This window comes from Apteryx rowi, unplaced genomic scaffold (assembly GCF_003343035.1).
Source record: "Apteryx rowi isolate R43461 unplaced genomic scaffold, aptRow1 scaffold_9, whole genome shotgun sequence".
In the NCBI taxonomy this organism is placed as follows: Eukaryota; Metazoa; Chordata; class Aves; order Apterygiformes; family Apterygidae; genus Apteryx; species Apteryx rowi.
Genome location: NW_020451204.1, coordinates 5,477,667 through 5,495,030, shown reverse-complemented (window position 1 = coordinate 5,495,030; position 17,364 = coordinate 5,477,667). Strand labels below are relative to the sequence as shown.

The 17,364-nt window shown below is 41.6% G+C and overlaps 1 protein-coding gene across 9 annotated transcripts in view; it reads right to left on the bottom strand.

Moving 5' to 3' along the window:
* CELF2 (CUGBP Elav-like family member 2) overlaps positions 1-17,364 on the bottom strand; it is a 342,189-nt gene that overhangs the window by 15,331 nt on the left and 309,494 nt on the right. The gene's annotated exons all lie outside the window — the stretch shown is intronic.

Sequence of the window (17,364 nt, the reverse complement as noted above, 5' to 3'; positions counted from 1 at the left end):
ATCACAGTCATAAAAACTCTGGAAGCAATTAGATTTTTAACTTGTCTCCTGAGCCCTACTTTAGTGCATCGATTACATGGTCACGTTTTCTTTTCCTTTAAAGAGCTAAATTATCTTCTGAAAAGTGAACACTTAAAGTCAATGTTTCCTTAATGATTTATCAGGTGCATGTAATATCTACACCATGCCTCTTGCTCCTGTACATTTGTTGGCTGCAAAATGGTTAAGATCCCTTTTACTGTGATGCTCTTTAGGGCTGTCACCATCAAGCACCACCAAACACATCACGTTACTCGGAGAATCCTGAAGAAAGTGAAGTCTCTACAGGTGGCAGGATCCAGCAAAGAAAGTAGGAGGCAACTCTTTCATACTCTATGGGAAAACTTCAAAGGTCTCACCAGGCCTCAGATACCAATGGACTGTACTGGTGTGGGTGTGGGGACATTTCCAGAGTCAACAGCAACCCATGAAGCTCTCTTTGTCCCCACACTTCCCTAGTACCTGGGATGTTAACTTCAATAATTATCGTATATATTGTGGATAGAAGCAGCTTTGACTATTCAAGCTTTCTCCACAAAGCAATAATAAGCTAATCATGTCGTTGATTAAAAAAATTCCCAAACAAGTAAAAAAAGCCCCTTTTGTCAGATAATGTGGGCACCAACAGAGAAGAGAAAGAAAGCAATCAAAGCGAATGAATGTCAGTGAATTCCCTGTGACTAACACCGCTCTGTGTTTCGGTTCATGTTCATTAGCAGATCACTTAAATGAAGCACATAAACCTCAAATCTGAAGGATCTGATTGGTTTTGACTGGGCTGAATTCCATCCAGTTCTGTTTCAGAGGAGCATTACCCTTTCCTCTTGAGGAAACACATATATTTAAGAAATGAGAGAAATGGGGGCTAGGAAACCGTTTGCCTGAAAATTACATTAAAGCTCTTGGGGGAAAATAACTCCCGTGAATGAGAGCCATAAGCTTGTGGATCGTCACCACATCTGTTGGAGAAGGCAGAAAAAATGGATTAAATTCTTCCCTCTTGCACAACCTAGAGTGCATCGTGGTCTTATCATAGTCTCACTGCTGAAACATGTGCTTCGGGGCTGGCCAATATCTGGGGCTAACATCTCTTTTTTTCTTTTATTCTTTTCAAGTTTCTCTATTCCATCAGACCAACACAGAGCAGGTGTGGCTCTCCCATTTGAAGCTGCAATGCAGATTATCTAGTTTGCTTAAATTATGACTTGGCATATAATCAATGTAAAATACTGGCTGGAGCACCGAGGCACCTCAGAAATCAGCATTTTGTTGTCGCAGCTATTCCTTCTGCTTAGCAGCGGTCTGTCTCACAGATCCACCAGGACAGTGTTTTTTCCTCTTTGGCTTCTTTTTGCTCGGAGGAGAAAGGAAATGAACAACTGATGTGGTTTGCATTACGTTATTGAACATGGGGTGAAGAGAAATGAAGGGAGCTCCTTTCTTCAGGGCACTTGTAAGGAATGGATCCAACTCCTTGCTCTAGATGAGGCTTCCTGAGAGACCCCACACTAGTTACCTTCCTTCTCTTTGACTGAGTACTGCACATATAAAGTGAAGATGAAGACAGCGATGAGCTAAAATACTATCATAAAGGGAGCCGTAAAAGGTCCAAGATTTAGAGTTAGTTGACAACTTGTCACAAAATGCTGGATTATGCCAACAGGTGAAGCCATGGTACTCCTTGTCCCCAAAAAAACTTCAGGGGAGATGAAACAAAAGTCAGAAAGTCTTACAAGGTACCTGTGGAGGCTTACGCCAGCTGGAAGTTACCTCACATGCTCCCAGAATATGTTGAAATTCATCTAAAGACAAGAACTATGCTTCTCCTGTCCTTTGCCCTTTTCTAGTTTCTTTCAACTGAGATGACTGCTTAAAAAAATTGTTACATATACTGAACCAAGGGGAAAAAAGAAAAATCGCATGCCTTGTGGTAACGGTGGATGGCTGCACTACTCATTTGGGGAACCTGTATAACTCTCTCATGTCAGCAAAGCTCCTGGGCTCCACGACTGCTCAGAATAATGGCAAAGGAAGTATAGCTCACTGTCGGAGCAGCATTATTTTATATTTACGACTTTTAGTTGTCCAGATGACAAAAATAGATTGGATACCTACAGAATTTATAAATTGGTTTTTACCAGGCTCCCCTGCCACCAAATAAATTAAAAGAAAACATTTCACGTCTCCCTCCATCCCCCATGCCAGAACATTGCTGCTCTGAATCGAATCACTTCATAGTGGTGCTTAATAAACAGTAGGCATCTGTCTCCGGTTTTCTTGGACAGCTTGATGTACGGAGCTAAAATGCCACTAGAAATCTCTCTCTTTATGCTACCGGTTCACCAGCATTTGGTGAAACAGTAAGAAAAAATCGAAACACAGAAAAGGCGCAACTGGCTTAGGCTTCTGGAGTTGCTCTGCGTGGCACACCTTGTAGCCACAACAGTTAGTTTATTATTTTTCACTTTATACCGGGAATTTTACCCTTGCCTCCTGAAAACCTATACACGTCAGTGTGTCAATATGTTTCCAGGGTGGCATTAAGCACGATAGCTAATACTGAAGCTAGAGGGAAAGATGCAGGAACTGGAGCTCCAGCTTTGTCAATACTGGCTGAAGGTATAATCGTCAGAGAAGGACAAGGTTGCTTTTTTACCAGCTGCACTGATCATTTCCCCTGTCCCTCACAATTTTTAAGCCCTGGGTAAACATCACAACAGGACAGATAACATTTTTGTCTATTCAAAGGAACTTCCTCCTCTGCAGCATCAGTCACTGGAATAAGGGGATAACTTTCTAAAAGACAGACTCTTGCTCAACCAGAGCCCATTGGCCCCAACGCAGGAATTACTGGGTGGACTTTTTTGGTCTTCGTTGCAAGAATTCAGACTAGATGCTCACGATATTCCCCACTGACCCTAAAAATCCATTCGTGTGTGGAAATAATATCCCAGCATTGAATAAAGAGATCAGTTTAGACTTGTAAGAGTCAGGGGTTGTCCTGTAACCTGTAGACAAATCTGCTCTGTTTCCTGCATTTGTGCTGCATTCTGGTCACCTGTTGCCTTCTCCATCCAGAACACATACAGAGACTTCATAGAATGCTTTAACATCTTCAACCATGAAAAGTAAGATGGTTAAAAGTGTTTATTTTCCTATTACAGACTCTACTCTTTCTTCTTAACTGACCCCTCTATTCCCACAACCAAATTTCTGACTGAATCAGTCTCACAGCCACCTCCTCAACTTCACTTTAAAAACCACACATCTTCAAATAATACAAATAATATTAAGAAGCAGTGACAAGAGCTGGAAGGATTTTTATGGCTGGTAGCAGCCGGAATTTTCAACTATTCTGCATCAACACATTTATTCTTGTGTGTACCAAGTTATAATACCTTTAAGGTCAGAGATTTTTTTTTGGAGAAACCTAAACTAGCAATGAGCCACTTCACTTTTAATTTCAACAGTGTTTCAGTACAATTCCTCAAAACTATGCTGACCTAGAAAAGCACCAAGTATTAGCTTATAAACTCTTGGCCACTCTGTTGGATGGTTTAAGTCCATAGTGTCACGATGATTTACATCATCTGGATTTACATCAGCTGGAAACCTAGATTCAGCATAACAACATCTAGGAAAGGCAATGATATGGAAATATTTCTTTGGCTTTGCTGTGCACGCTGTGGATGGGATTAATTTCCACAATGTTGGCAGCTCATAGTTAGTTTAAGCTAGTCTAGTCCAAGCTATTTTTTTGGGCTGTCTCTGAGGTTAAGAGACCTCCAATTCAACCAACCTATCTTTAGACTGCTGTCCCAGGGTGGACTGAATTGCCCTCTGGAAGTGTCCCTGTTTCCATTGACTGAGATGGTGAACTCTGAGCAGACGTAGACGTTTCAGAGAGGAAATGTGAGGTGGGATGGATCCTGCCCTTCCAGTTAGCTGTAAGTTGCGTTATGAACTGGTCATCTTTAAGTGATGTGTGTGCTTTCACCCTGTACGCAAAACCAATGCCAAACCATGCAAATTCAGAAGTTTGAATGTAGTCACCTCAATCAAATCTCAGGCTCTCAGGATTGCCTGATTTGCTGGGCAATTCTGAGCTAATCCACAGAGGATGTGCACCTTTTTCCAAAGCACACTTGATCAGAAAAAGCAGCTACACAGCAGGGACTAACACAGCATTACCGTATAGGACATAAAAAGTAGGATGGCCTTGCAGAAGAGCATGCAGGATGAGCTAAACTACTAGGTGGAGCTTAGATACTATTGATGCCTTTCCCAGTTTTCCAGAAATCTGCCTCAGATTTTTGTGCTACCTTGGACAAAACATTTTCTTCCCACTTGCCTGGCTTGTCTCTAGAAGACCATATCTTGGAGGCACAGATATGTTCTTATCATGCATATCTACTTCCTGTGCCTAACACCAAGGAATCCCCTTGATAGGACTTCTAGATATAATAAAGAAAGAAACCAAACACCTGTGTTTGACTGTAGTACAGCCTTGTCTGCAGTACAGACTTGGGCAAATCCTGCCTCCCTCATGTCTCAGGGCCAATTTAGAAAATGAAACCTGTTCCCCAGTGCAGGAGGCCAACTGGAAGGTCCAGGAAGGCTTTCTGAGCACCTGGAGATGAAATTAAGTACTATATAAGTGCACACTGAATTAAAGGACCTATTAAAAATCACACCTGTACTGCTATATATTAGCAGAGAAATGAACTGAAGGATGCAGTAGATCCTTTTATTCCCTTAATTTATTTGGTAAATGTCTGCATAATAAGGAACTCTAATGACTTCTCAGCAAAGCCATACACCACAGAAAAAGAGACTCTTGGAATCTCCATACTATATATGTGAACTTGCTGCTATTTTGGGGACAGTGATAGGCTGTGCACTTTTTCCATTCTTCTTCCTTTCGTCTTCTCCTATTCCCTTCCTCCTCTCCCAACACTGGACCGCTGCCAGATACTACTACCCAGACACACTATGGGACCTATGCTACGGTATTAAAAAAAATCAGAGAGGCATTCCAAAGATTTTAGGTGAGATTTCTTTTTAGAAACACTACTTTTGTTTTAGGGTAGGACTAAATGAGAGAAGAGGCAAAGCAAAAGAAGGGCAGCTTCAGTTCTCTGTCTGTACAGAGGGTTGCTGCAGCACATTCACCACTTCTTCCATGTGAAATGAGGCATTGGCATTTGGATCAGAACCAACTTTCTGGTGCTGCAGGGCTTCAGGGCAGCTCTGAGACTGGCTGAAGTTGCATTAAGGATTCTCCTTGCCAAAGGGAAGTTCACCTGGATGCCACAGATCTGCTGTGACACCTCCCTTATCTCAATGCGAGAGAGGCAGCCAAATCAGGCCTGGTTCCCTGACTACTCCTTATCTGTTTCCTTGTCACATCCTGCTTAGTCACTTAGAGGATGTGCATACGTTAAAAACCAAACTGTCCTGCTCAGCTGTAAAACACAATGTTGTTCTTTCTTGTTGTTTTACTTACTGGAGAGTTAAAATAAGTCAGGGCTGAAAGTACTTATTTTGCTGTGTGTGTGACAATACAGTGGTGTGCCATGGATCAATAGCACCCCAAAATTTGAGGATTGGCATTTCTATCATTCTAAGCATGAGATGTTTTGGAGAAAAACATTCTTTGATTTGGGAAAGACTTCACTGTCAGATCTTCACTGGTTGTGTCTGAGTCCTGAATCCTCTTCCTTGCACTGAATTTGGGTGTAACCATATTTCTGATTTTCTGCTGCCTTCCTTAGCTCACTGACTGCAAGGATGGATAGAACAGATCTGCCTTAATCTGCTCCTGAGTGAAGGGCTGCCGTTTGAGGGACCCAGACAGGCAGAGCTGGCCCACAGGAACCCTATGGAATTTAACAAGGACAGACGCAGTCCTGCACCTGGGAAGGAAGGATCCAGGAGTCAGGTTGTTCACAACTGAAACGAGAGGATATAAGGAAAAAACTTTTTCACCACGAGGACAGTTGAGCAGTGGAACAGATTGACTAATCTCTGTCCTTGGAAGTTTTCAAGACCCAACTGGATCAAGCCCTGAGCAAACTGGTCTGACCTCATGGCTGATCCTGCTTTGAGCAGGAGGTTGGACTAGAGACCTCCTGAGGGACCTTGCAACTTGGATTATCCTATGATCCTATGAAAAATAGAGCAATGCAGTAGAAGAGTAGAAAAAGTGAGGCAACACTGAGGCAGAATGAAGAAAGAAGGCTGAAGAATGAGTATGGGTTGGTAGAAAACTGAACAGGCAGCAAGGAAATCTGGATCCTGTGCTCAGGTCTGCTTACAGGAATAGCAGGTGAGACTGAAAATGCCACTTAACTCTTGGCTGTGCTTGCAGTTTTAGTCTGCCACAACAGTTTTGTGTGTAAACTTTCCAGAGCTAGGTCTACATCTAATAGAATGAGGTTCAGACCTTGGATGATTCCTTTAGGTTTTACTGGAAGTGAAAATAAAACTGTAGTAGAAGAATATAAAGAAATGTAGGAAAAAAGTATAAATGCAGTAAGAAAAGAAAATGAAAATCATTTTAATACTTCTAATATCTCCCCAGTCAGTGACATAGAAAAGAGAAATGATAAGAGTTGGGGACAAAGGGAACATTAAACCCAAAGAAAAATCTCTAACTTTAGCAAGTTGAATTTAACATCATTTGTTTACTACCAAAAATCTCTTGGGTAAACAGAATATTCCTTTGCCCCTTTGTTAGTACCAGAGGGATAATAAAGCCAAAAGAGAACACCGGATTTAAGGGTAATCAGATTAAGGCTGTGTTCTCTGTTTCCATTCTAATTTTTAGTTGCAAAACCGAATGATGTTTGCAACGACGTCTTGCAAACTGTATCTAAACAAGATGAATGTCTGCTAGCCTGAGTGAAAGATTAAGGATCCTGGCCAGAGTCTAGCTGTGTTGGACAGGGTCTGTGCAAAGCTTCCAACTTTGCTCAGAACTACAACATCCTACTTTGGTCACAGTGCTTTCTTAATCAGAGACAAATGGCACTCAAGAGTAGGCAGTTTCTTATGTAATGGGGCATCTGGACCACTGGTCTGGTGTTATGCAGGATTTTGGCCAGATCTATCCTACATGTTCAAGGTCAACCTATTAAAGTATCATCTCTGCATCGCCCTAACAACTGGTTGTTTTCAAGAGTTGGAGGCCAAGAACTTCACCCCTAACACACAAGCTAAGTGTCCCTGATGGAAAAGAGCAGTGACTCAAGTATATGATGATGGAGCTTATGAAATGAAAATTATAAACATGGGCGTGGGGGAGAAGTGGGTAAGTCAGTCACACCGCCCGTGTGACACCGCTCTCAGAGATTTGCAGTTGCATTTCTGGCTGAAATGAGCACACTCGACGGGTGCTGACTGCATGAGGAACATTTTAGAGGGAAAGAATAATTAGGCAATGACAGAGGCATCATCATTATTAGATAATCACAACCCAGGGGCATTAACGAATGCTGAGTGTCTCTAATCCCATGGGGTCTAATTATTCTGTGATAATAACCACACCTCCAAGTTTTAATTTATTCTCATGGAGAATCTTGGTGGGGGGAGGTGGGGAAAAGGGGGGCATTTTAATATTTTTGCCGAAAGAAGATGCGGTTGGCCTTTCAAAAGGGCTCATCAGTATTCTAATCTAACGAATGTGTGTGATTGGCATTAAATTGTCTGCCCTTTAGAGTGATCTCCAGCCAGTCTAGGTATTCACCCCTATTCAAACTGGTGGTGCCATGGTCACTACCATAGCACAGCATTGCAGCAGGCAAGTTCTTGGGGCAATTTTTGGCAAAAGAGAGGTGGATTTTTGTGGCCTGAGGAGGTTAATTCTCCATAAACTCCTCTAATAAACACATTGCCAATGGCCTGGAGAGAGAAGGAAAAACTCGCTCATTTACTGGTATCTCTGAAGTGTTGTCTGACACGTCAGAGAGGAAGATTTTAGTAAGTTTAAGTGCTCTGCCTGTGCTCGGATAGAATAAAATAAAAGTGACAGGCACACTCCAGGGAAAGAGAACCGAAAAGCAAGAGAGCAAGAAGGAGTCAGGGGGAAACGAGATGACAATATAGAAAGACACATCCTAATACCACAGCCTTTCCCAAATAAGTCAGCGTCCCGCTCTTTCTTCATTACTCACAGACGAACGATTCCTGTGAAAGATTATCCATCTCTTTCCAGGGAACAGGGAAAGAGAAGCACCAGGCCAGGCAACCCTGAGGGAAACAAGGAAGGGAGGACGGCAACCTCTCAACCTCCACTCTCGTCCGTGTGTCTGTGCACGCACGTGCAAATGAGAGACCCAGCAGGAAGGAGGGATGGAGAGAAAGACAGGAGTCTTTCCCCGTGGCGATCCTTTGGGCTAAGTTGGCTTTCTGAAAACCGCTTTGTGCCTCCCAAAGTCCTGTGAGTACATGCTCTTATACAAGAAAAAGGAAGCACAGAGAGGTGGAACAGTTCATTCACATTATTCGCAAAGACAGAAGGAGCAATCAGGTATTCAGAGCCAAGGCTTTCAAGAACTGGAGACTGAACTTAGACTCCTAAATCCATACTCCTCAGCAGCATGTGGGTCTTTGGGAGCTAAGGAAGCTCTGTGAGCCCCGGACAACTGAAAATCAGGGTCACTCCTGGTACAGTCTAACTTCAGGTTTCCAGTTGTCTTTAAATTACAGTGTCTGCACCAAAGACCTTCCACAGCCCTGCAAAGAAGGAGGAGAAAACAGAGCATATGGCAGAAATACGTATCAGCTGGCTATTTTTGTAGTCTTGTTTTTCTGTTCTATAAGTTTCCATCAACCCATTTATCGAATGGAAGCCCATTATTTTAGCGAACAGGGGTTTGTTAGACTCATGCACACCTTTGTGAATCTATTGCCTTTAAGGGCAGGTTTTCCTGCAAGATTATGGTGATGGAAGGAGGGCAAAAATAAACAGTTAATATTTTGGGCCAATTCCACTGTTACTTCTGTTTTGTTTGAAAAACATTGCTCAGCGAAGACCATCTACCTCTACAGTAAACTACAAATCATATGTTTTCTTTCAGCCCTTTATCTGCAACATATTATACATGCTCTACAACAAACAGCAGTGATAAACCTCTCTTGGTTTTGGGTGGGAAGTACATTAAAAAGAGCTAGGGGAGGGAATAACAGGGCATGGCGGACTGGCTGGGTAAAACTTCATTGTGGCCCATCAGATAATTGCACCTGTAAGTTCTCAGCCAAACTCAACCAAACCCAAATCCCACACTATGAAGAAAATGAATAATTGCTGGGCATCTGTGACTCTGTTTTACTCAGTGGGGCCAAGGGCAGTGGCCTACGTTCATTAAGAGCCAGTGAGTTGCATCAAATTGGAGCGTTCGCATTTCTATGCAGAACTGCTATGTTTATTCTCATGTTTATTAACGCTATCTCTCGCTACTCATGCTCAGCAATTGCTCGGGCGCTCGTGCCCTGATGCTGCAATGACCTCCATGCGGAGACGCTTCAGCATACAACCACTTTTAAATCACTTGCCAAAGAATTTGTGGTGGAGAATCAAAAAGGCTCCACTTGAGCCCAGGATCTCCTGCCTGTAGTACAGGTTTTTCACACTGCCTCTCGTGTGCCTGTGACGTCTTTGACATACTTTCACCACTAAGCAATAATAAACAACAAGCAGCGGTATCTCTCAAAAAAAAAGGTGTTAGTGCCTGGAGAGTGGGACTAAATTTTAACGCAAGCAACGCTTTGGTTGCAAGAATGATAATCACATATGCATACGGCAATTCAATTTGTAGTAAAGAGGAGAGGATGGCTGATTCTTCTTCAGTTCCAGCTCTCTAATGCACCTAAGATCAGGTAAACTGCCCTTAGGAGGTGTTTGTCTCTCCACTGCTACAAAAGGAGCCTAAAGGACTTATTTTAGGTCAGATACTTAAATTTTAGATGGCTAAAACCAGGAGTCCTGCCATGGTATCTTACAATAGAGAGGAGGTAAACCATACACTGAAAATCGGAGAATCCTTGGCAAAGGAGTCAGGAGTCCAGAAAGTGCATGAAAAATAATTTCCGTGGAGGACTGGCTTCTTAGCGGGACGTGCAAGCATAGCCTCACGGCAACAGCACACCACAAGGGGCAGTCATTCACCTCTGCAAGCAACGGACCTCAAACATCATCTAGGGTCATGTAAAATAGCTCAGCCCTGTCCTGCGTAGCCCATTTGTAAAGTCACCTATCAGTTCAATGCGCCAGCGCTTCCTTTCATTCATATTGCACATTTGTGTTCCACAGACAGCAAAGACCATTAGTTAGGCGGACAAGGGTTTATTTTAGTTGTTTTTAAACCCATGTAGCTGCTGGAGCTAGTTCTGTTTGGCCAATGCAGAAAATAAAGCAGTGGACCCATACTGAATCCACTAGACCTTTTCCGACAATCCTGCAAAAATTAGGCTAAAGGCATTCACAAACACTAATTCCCATTATATTCCACAGTTTATCTTGCCTCGGGAAAACAGACCGCGAGTATCCATGGACACATGCAGAATTCAGTGCAACGACGGAGCAGCACTGGCAGTAGCAAAAATATTTGAAAACTCCTTCAAGTGCAGGAGTTTTACAAAGATTTAGATTATTTCCTGACTATTAAGAACTCCAGCCTTTTCTTGGTCTGGACTTCTGGCAAGATATATAGCATACAAACTCACATATCTACCTGCGCAGCCAAGCCAAGAGTATCATGTTTCTTTAGGAGCGAACAGCCTTGAATGAGCTTGAAATAGAGGTACTGACAGAAAGAAAATGAACAGCATTTTTAAAATCTGAATTTCTAGTGGCCTGAAACACAGATTAAGAGCGGAGTAGAGAGATACTTTCAAAACGTAATGTATTACAAAAGGGTTATTTGTATACCGCAAGCAAAGTAAATCCTGAAATGTGCTAAGGCGTTGGATTTAATACTTTAGGAAGATGATAATGTACTAATGTTTAAAAAACAAACATGTCTCCTGTTGAATTAGATCCTTCTAATCCATGGTTTAGTACTGCACATTGTTTCCTAAAAATCCCCCAAACAATTAACTAGCACAATGCTCCCCTGGAAAATATGCACGCGTTTCTGTCCTTCAGCACACAACTTCGGTATTTATGCAACTCTAATGAAATGGACAGAGATCTTTCTGTGCCAAAACCTCAGAAAATGTTGATTTTTATTCTAAGAGGGAAGCAGATTTTGCAAAAAGCCTCTTCCTTCAGTGGTCGGGCAGTCTCGCACTTCACTCACAGGTTCTGCCCAGTCTGAAACCTGCCTTTTAGTAACCGAACTTGCCCAAGACCCTTCTGGCTGAATTAATACAGCCCTGCTTGGAGAAACCTGTTTGCTAGGAGAATGGACAAAGACCCGTTACATTTTAAAGGGCAAATCTGCAAACAGGTCATTGCAGTATCAATGTCTGCTCCATCCCCATCCTTCAGGTTATCCCTGCGACTATGGTTTTCCAAAGGCGGAGACCAGGCAGCGATCCCTCCTTTCCTGGGAGGCACCAGGAGCAATTCATCACCCAGCACCTCTCTTTTTACTGCGCTGAGGCGCTGGGAGATTCTCAGCCACAATTCATCCTTTTTTCATCTTTTTGCATTTAAGACGTTGTGAAGCGTTACTAAAAATATTAAACATAGGTCAAAGATTCATGCACAGGTCTCTAGTTTCGGCTCCCAAACGCGTGTTTGGATGCCCACTGCAGGGTGGCCTAATTAGCAGTTGGGCTCAGCACCAATAAATCTCTCCAAGAAGTAGCACAATCTCCGGGCAGTGGGAGCAGGGAAAACCAATTCCCTTATTTCGGGACCTAACCATGGACTCAGAAACTGGGACAAGCCCAGCTGAAACAGCAGCTGAGTAAAATACACACAGCAATCTGCTTGAACTATGCAAGGAAATGGCTTTGCATCTGAGAGGCACTGGGCAGTGGGCATGCTAATGCATAATTTTCTCCCATGGCTTCCTGATCAACAGCTACTTTTTAAGAAAATTGGTGCTGAGATCCATCTTAAGATGTTGGACTGCTCTGTGCTCAAAGCACTAAGACAATGGCTCTTATAATAAAGCTAGATTTACATATAAAATCAAGAATCATGCACTTGAATTTTTTAAACATCCACCCCCCTTGAGGCATCTGTACTGTATATACACTGTAAAAAAACCCCCAAAACTCTATCATCTGAGATATGCTTTATATTGATCAGATATATTTTTCTCCTAAAAATAATGAACATTATGCTAGGGAAGATTCCTATTCTATCATACTGCAAAATTAATAAGGTTTATTTTTAATAGTTTATTTTTCAATAACGGAACTCCCTGTGTTAATTCCACACAAAAAGGTACGAAAATAATCAATCTCTACTGCGACATTTGTACTGTACCGAGTGGCATTCTGCATTTTCCACTGATCTGTTCCAACAAGAAACATCCACCCCAATTCATTCTTCAGCAAACTGTCAGACCTTCCTATCCACCTACTGGCAGGGTTATTTTTGGATCATCCTGGAAGCAAATCACAGATATCTCAGTGGGTGTATTGGCCTCTAACAAAATGTCACGGTGGCAGACTTGCACTGCTGATTGGAGAAAAACGTATTGTACTGAACTGAACAAAAAGCGAATCTCCTAAGAATGATTATTTGAGCATTCTTTGCTGCTTCTCGGCTGAAACGTCTTGTATATTCTATAAAATACCTAACATTTTGACAATTGTGTTCACAACATGAATGCCTTCAACTAACAAAGACAATCTTTATGCTACATTAGTGGGTAGACAAAATAATGAACTGTGGACGCTAACTGTACTTCACTGCTCCTAGCACGGGGAAGGAATGAATTAGCTCTTACAGGACAGGCAGGGACTGTAATCAGTATGCTTCCTTTCTAATCTCCCTTTTTCAGATTATTATAAGCCCGACAGACTTTCTTCTTCGGCGTTGCTCTTCTTCAATGTCAGCATCTGTCTGAAATGAATATTTTAAAACTTTTTTGCTTGGGAGAACTTTTTTTTTTCTTTTTAACATACGAGTAAACGGTTGAGTTCTGGTATAATATGGTAAAACCTGGGCTTGATTTGAAGAGGCTGTTAAAGAAAAAAAGTCTTACATTTTACACCAACAGTATTTTTTGCTGAAAGATTTCCTCTTAAGTTTATATAGCAGATAAACCTGAAAAGCTTTGTTACTGAAGCATGAATAGCTAGCTCAGCTGTGTGAATAAATAATAGTTTAGAGAATCAAATAATCATGAAAATGTCATGGAAAAAAAATCAAGGCTCCTAAGTCTGAAAGTGAATTAGCTTCTGGTTTAGCAACTCTATCCCCCCACAGCTCAGAAGAAAGTTATATTGAGCATGTTTGTGCAGATAAATTTGGATATATAATTAGATGTCTCGTCTCTTGATTTGCACATAGAAGAGCTTTCCGACTGGCTACTGAAAACACATTTAATGCATGAATTTTAAGAAATAAATTGCAACAGGGGTGCAGAGAGGCTGTGGAATCTCCATCCTTGGTGATATTCAAAATTTGCCTGGACACGGCTGTCACTGACCTAGGCTCTAGCTGGTGCTGCTCTGAGCAGGAGGCTGGAGCGGAGCCCTCCAGAAGTGCCCTCCCACCTGCGTGACTCGGTGACTCTCATGTTATGGCATTAAGCAATCAAATTTGTGCAGCGATGCAAAAGGGCAAGACGATAAATTAAGTTGGTATCTGACCCCCAGCTTTCATGTTTTTCCTGTTGAGGCAAAATATGTTTGTTACTATCAGCTTCTAAAAAGACCAGGAGCTTGGACAGCAATTCCACCAGGAAATTTTCACAGTGCTGTATTAACCTTGTAGCACCCACGCGAGTCAGAGTAAACATTATTATCCTGGGGAAAATCAGGGTAGTGGGTTGACGGAGGCATGTTAAAAGCCACCCAGCATTAGAGGCAGATGCTCTGAGGTCATGTGTCCCTTCCTCGTGTCCACCTCCATGGCTCAGCACCACCCTCTGAACTACGTGTAAATCACTGCAGCTCGGGAGCGGCAGCTCTGGGCAGGCTCTTCCCTCGTTGATCCATCTATGGGACGTGGCACGGATATTCTCTGGAGGAGAGCGCAAAGTCCCCGACAGTCGGGTGAAATGCATCTTGCTGACTTAAGAAATATACAGTGTTGAGCTCTACGCCTGAGGTGGTCACCCCAAATTCCCTTCAGAGTTAATGGGAAATACAGACTTCTAAGGCTCAGCCAAAAGGGAGCCTGGACAAAGTATAGCTCGGATAATGGCCACGGCCACGTGTAGTCAGGTAAAATATACCCCTAGCCCAAATTCTTGCGTTATTAAGTATTACAGTTCCATGTCTTTAAAACAGGAAAGTATTTATTCCAAGTGAGTGAAACGAAAAGAAACTGAAGAATTAATTAACTAAATAGAGGTGATTAAAGTAAATAAAGGAAACAATTATCATATCAAAATAAAAGACAAGAAAGATGATTAAATGAGTCTTCAAAAGACCCGTGAGAAACTCATGAAAGACATAATATGCATTTACCTGGTTTTTATTCTTTCATGATTTCATTTTCATTTTTATTCACTACCATCTGATAATTGCAAGAAACAGTTACTTTAACCATGGGCAATTTAAACCATTTTAATTTTTTTTCCAGGGCCAAGAGACAAAAGAACCTATTTATTGCCTGAGGGGATTTTTACTAAAATGAAAGCTTAATCTTTCATGTTTTTTTAAGCAAAGGCTTTTAAAAAATCATTTCTAACAATGCTGTAGGGAGAGACTTCCATGGGTATGCAAAATTGAAATTATAAATTTACAATTATAAAAAAATTAATAGTTTGGGGGATTGCATTGTCTCTGTTCTTTCTGAACGAATACTGTTTCAAGCTTAAGAGAAAGTATTTAGTACATGGAGGAGAATGACTGTCCTTAAACTCTCCCAGTCAAAGCTACTTAGTAAGTACACAGCATATATGAGAGAAAGATCATTAGAGTTCAGTTTGTTTGGAAATAGGTGACTGTATGAACCTTGAAGAAGGAGTTTCACACAAATTCAACAATGACTATCAGCTGCGGAAAATTCTCTTTGCTCCTTTGAACATATTGCAATTGGAGGCCAGTAGCAAAACCTGACATCCTCAAGTGTCAGGTACCATTTTGGCTTGTTCTCACCTCCCGGGCTGTTTTTCTGTGCTGCCGATACATCAAAGTTGGTCTGAGCACCATCTCCTCTTAAATAACTTCATGTATTCAGGGTCACTAAATCACAGCTATGCAAAATTAAACTACAAGATGAATTTTTAACTGAAGCAATCACAAGTTGGGGTTTTTATGGTTCATGTCTACAAAGGACAACACAAGAGCTCTTGGACAGAGACTGACTCCAACTTTAGGAGAGATACAGTTATATATGGGTAAAAATATGGGTATGAGCTATTTGTCTTGGTTGCCACGAGTTAAGGCATATTAGAAGCACATGTTTATGCCTAGTCCTGTTCAGTGCAGTATTTTGGCTTCAACAGGGTCAAGCAAGTGATTAAAATTAAGCATGTACCTTTGCTGTACTCCTAGATTTGGGCAGCTTTCTGAACTGAGAAATATTAATTTAATGCATTATCTGGAGAGAGACAAACATTTCTTCCTGGGCTTAGTGCAGGCTTTGAAATCAGACAAAATAATTTACACTTATGAAACACAACAAACTGGAGTATTCTATTAAACGAAAACTAGACCAAAAAAATACCCTCAAGGCCTCCAAGTATCCACATGTTGAAAGGCAGATTTAAATGTTTTCTGCCAACACATTTCAAGTCTTAATGGAAATATTTTGAGCTACTATGAAAAGCTTTATCGAACTAAATTCATTTTCCATAGAGCAGAGAAGAATCACTGAAGATATTATTCAGGTTTACAAAATATTTAATAGGGTGGAGAATGTGGAACCTGATAAGAAAGGTTAAACTGAAGGACATTTAAACACGGATTGGTTTTAGGTTGGTTGTGGAACCTAATGAACCTATTAAATATAGGCTTTCTCTTTGCCACACCAAGCTGACTAACATTAAAAATGTTTGTGCTTGGCTACTAACTCTCTGTAAGACTTTCAAAAGCAACAGTTATTCTGAATGCACCATTTTAAGTGCTAAACATCCAGGATTTTTTGAAAATAATGCATCTTCTGTGTGTCAGCCAAAATCATTAATCTCTTTGGAAAAACCTTGGTGTCTGCTCTGAGATATCATCCTGGGCACCTGCAGGCTGTAGTTATCCCACAGAAGTATCTGTCCAGGCCTGTCAAAGCACCTCTCTAGCATGTGCTTCTCCACACTCAGACATCTGCTAAAACCAAGCATTTTCCCAAGCATACGGCTTAAAAGACAGCAAGCCAGCCAGGCTGGATAAGGAGATTGTGGAGGAGGAGAAGAAAGGAAAATGTGGACCTTAAGTATGCATCCTACTGATACGGCAAGACACAAAGCACGCCAAAAACATGCTATGCTCGACGTGCTGGTGCTCCTTGGCTCCAGGAGAGCGGTTACGGGGCAGGTTCATCTCCATCCATCCTGAGAAGACTTGCCATGTGGTTCAAGATATGCTGAGCATGCTTTGGGAGGACAGGCTACCCAGACATTTAACAGAAGAGAGCGCTCAATTTTAAAGAAAATGGGCAAAACAAAATTATTTTCACCCAAGCTGCTTCCCAGAGCTGTTGAGACTGAATATAAATTTTAGGTCAATATGAGGCCCACACCAAAACCAGGAAAATGCTGCCTAAGCTTAATATTTAGCCAAGCTTCCTTTCATTTAACCTCTCCCCCAAACACACAATGAAAGCGTTATACGATGGGAAGTGTTGGCCAGCTTTAACAAATGGCACTACACTCGGTCCCAGTTCTATTGTGCACTGAAGACTGTTTTCCTTGCTGATGAGCTCAAACCGTCTGCCATGAATTACTTTTTCATGGGGAATAAATACACATTTAAACAAGATTAAACACAAATGTTCTTTAGTGGTGTCTAAAATAATATGAATGTTTTTTAGAACTGCAATAAATGCACTTCACGATGCAAATAATTACACCCTGCAGCCTTTATCTAAAGATAAGTGGCCGGATTCTTGACTCAGCTACATCACTGTAAATCTATAGTAACGACACTGAATTTCTCAATTTCTCCCTCCACTGATTCTGGAGATGAAGAAGTGTTATTGGGCTCTGGATTTGCCCTGGTCTGAACAGCAAGGGTTTTGCAGACATGTGGCACGCA